The 3,306-nt window shown below is 39.7% G+C and overlaps 1 pseudogene; it reads right to left on the bottom strand.

The window, feature by feature from the left end:
• Positions 1–2,248: 2,248 nt before the first annotated feature.
• Positions 2,249–2,367, bottom strand: LOC111740206 (annotated as a pseudogene).
• Positions 2,368–3,306: the final 939 nt, after the last annotated feature.

Below are 3,306 nucleotides of genomic sequence, written 5' to 3'. Positions count from 1 at the left end.
AGTATTTTCAAAACCGATGTCCCTGCCTTGAAGACACCACAATTCTAAATATGTGCATCTAACAAAGGAACGTCAAGACATATGAGGCAAGAACTGGTACAACTGAAAAGAGAAGTAAACACATCCACTATTATAGATGGAGACGTCAACACTTCCCTTTCAGTAACTGATAGATCGAGCCGGCAGAAAATCAGGAAGGATACGGATGAAACGAACAGCTCTAATGGTCAACTTGAGCTAATTGACATTTATAGAACGCTCCACTGAACAGAAGACACATTCTTCTCAAATTCACATGCAACATTCACCAAGATTCATCATATTCTGGACTATAAAACATATCTTTAAAAATTTTTTTAATAGAAATGATAGAGTATATTCTCAGATCACAATGTAACAGAAAGATAGCTGGAAATTATCCCAAATATTTGGAAATTAACACTCCTAAATAAGTCATGGGTCAAAGAATAAGGCTCATGATACATTTTAAAAATATTTTGAATTAAATGAAAAGAAAGTACAACTTATCAAAATTTGGATACTGTGAAAGAAGATAATTTATAGCATCGAGTAATATATTATAAAAGAAGAAAGATTTAAAATTTGTAACATAAGCTTCCACCTTAAGAAACTAAAGAAACAAGAGCAATTTAAACCTGAAGGAAGCAGAAGAAAAGAAATAAAACCTGTGTTATAATTCTTACAGGGGAGTCAAAGGTACAGTATTTTCTCAAGCAAAGCTATATTCCAGAGACATCTGACATGCGCTCTTGAACCAGTCTGTCAACTACATTGCAATGGTTTGAATGTTTGAATTCATATGTTGACATCCTAACCCAAAATGTGATGGTGTTAGGAGGTGGGGCCTTTGGGAGGTGATTAGGTCATGAGGGTGGAGCCCTCATGACTGGGATTCGAGCCCTTATAAGAGAACCTAGAGTGTTCTTTCACCCTCTTCCCGTCATATGAGGATACAAAGAGAAGACGACCATCTGTAATTCAGAAGAGGGCTCTCACCAGAACCCAGCCATGTTGGCATCCTGATCTCAAGCTTCTAGCCTCCAGCACCATGAGAAATAAATTTCTGTTGTTAAGCCACCGAGTCTATAGGACAGCCCGAACTGACTAAGACATATATTCACCTCTCAAAGCCTCGCCCTACAGCCCTCCTCTCCAGCACCCCTCATCAATAAACTCAGCTCAGGAATGTCACCTCAGCATTTCTCTTGCATCTATCCTGGGAATGCCCATCCCAGGGGTGCTGTTTAAGCAGAGCACCCAACCTGCCACTTTCTATTCCACATCTCTGCCTACTAGTGCCAGCCTAAATACCTCCTCCCTCCTCTTGATGCCAAAAAAAAAAAAACCAACAAAAACAAAACACTTCCCCTGCATGCACTTCAGCTCACTTGTACCTGCTCTTCTAGCTCATCAAATATGTCCTGATATGTTTACATATAAATTTAGGCTTGTGACATTGTGATTTACAATAAGAAATATACATGCAATCATCATCCTGTTCCTGGCACAAAGCTGCTAAAATCTTTGGAATTTCCTATGTGATGAGCACCATAAAGGTGTCTTTTGTTATTTTAATGAGGTAGCTTTGGGAAAGCCCCTGGGTCACCTAAAGATGGGGGCTGGTTGCCAGGAGAAGCGAGCATGTGATTAGAGGGTGGGAACTGTCAGTCTCACCACCACCTCCAGGATGGGGAGAAGGGCTAGAGATTAAATCAATCACCGATGGCCAAACCCTTAATCAGTCATGCCTGTGTAATGAAGCCTTCATAACAACCTAATGGGGTGGGCTTCTGGTGGGTGAACACATGGTAATGGGGGGAGAGTGATGTACATAGAAGACTTGTCTCACTTGAACCGAAGTTCCGGAACAAGAATAGACTGCCTCAGAGAGCGTGGAGTCCTTGGATCACACGTCTAATGAAGCATTTCTTATGCTCCTATACATTTCAGATTTGAAAAGATCAAGATCATCACCATGACAACCAGAGGCAGTACTGGTACTGCCGCTTTGCTTTCTTTATGAGAAAAACTTAGTCTTAGGAAAACACGTTCTTTCTCATTCGCTGATTTCTATCATTCTGGTCACCTACGGTTGAACCACAGCATCAAGCTCTCATATCTCTTCTGACAGACTCTATTTTTTTTTTTTTAAGTGAGACAACCCTTGGTTGACCTCACAGATTGCAAGGAACTTGTCAGCTTACAATCTCTTATTTTTTATTTTTTACGCCTACAGCACCTGGTCTTGCTAGGTGGTCTTCCATCCAAGTACTAATCAAGCCCGACCCTGCTTAGCTTCCGAGATCAGATGGGATTGGGTTTGTTCAGGGTGGCATGGCCGTAGACTGATTGATAGACTCTAAACAAATAAAAAATCAGAAGAATTTTTTGAGTACTGTAGGTGAATGACACTGGGCCATATGTTTAAACTTAGAAACTGTCCAAAATACTTTTACATAATTGTAATTTGTTGAAAACCTCCGCAGCATGAAACAGCCATTATAAATCTCTCTCTTAAACACCAGAGGTTATATTAAGCATGCAAAACAAATCACAACTCTTAAACAGAAAAAAAAATGCAAATAAAAAAACCCTTGTTTATGGCTTGGATACAACTGAAGAGATTAACAATGGGTAGAATATTTTTGCTATCATTATCTCTTACACTAGACTGATTTTATGACTTTTAACATCTGAATTATCCTCCACAAACCTAGATATTCTGCGAGTAGAGAAGTTTACATTTCAGAGGGATGAGAGATGGGCTCTGAAGGAAAACAATTTCACAAGAGAATCCTTATCTCTTTAAATATAAAATGTCAGGAAACATAAAAAAGAAAATGATGAAAAACATACAATGGCTGAGTTTAAATAAAAGAACTTTGTCTCAACCTGATTTATTTATCAAGTAGGTTCTTCGTGTGGCTCCCAGGGGTCCTTCACCAGTATTGAAGGCCCAGAGAAAGCATATGCAACATAAAAACTCAAGAATCAAAATACTTTTAGATCTACATGATTTGCTTCATTTCCCTGTCATTAAAGGCGACTCTCTTTCCCGAGAGATCCGGTTTCTGGTTTCGTACTTCTCGTTTTCAAAGATGGGGCTTAGTCTCTTTTGCTTTCACAGCGCCCTGTACTGTTCATATCGACTCAATGACTATATCTTGACCATCAACAGTGAGTCAGACCCTCAGCCAGACTGTGCAACACTAGAATCAGTGAGACTGGCACTTACCCTAAAAGAGCTCAAAGAACAACTGGCCCCCTGTTTCTGGCTATCCCATG

This window comes from Pteropus vampyrus, unplaced genomic scaffold, assembly GCF_000151845.1.
Source record: "Pteropus vampyrus isolate Shadow unplaced genomic scaffold, Pvam_2.0 Scaffold59, whole genome shotgun sequence".
Classification (NCBI taxonomy): domain Eukaryota; kingdom Metazoa; phylum Chordata; class Mammalia; order Chiroptera; family Pteropodidae; genus Pteropus; species Pteropus vampyrus.
The sequence above is the reverse complement of the archived record's forward strand: the minus strand, read 5'-3'. Positions and strand labels throughout refer to the sequence as shown.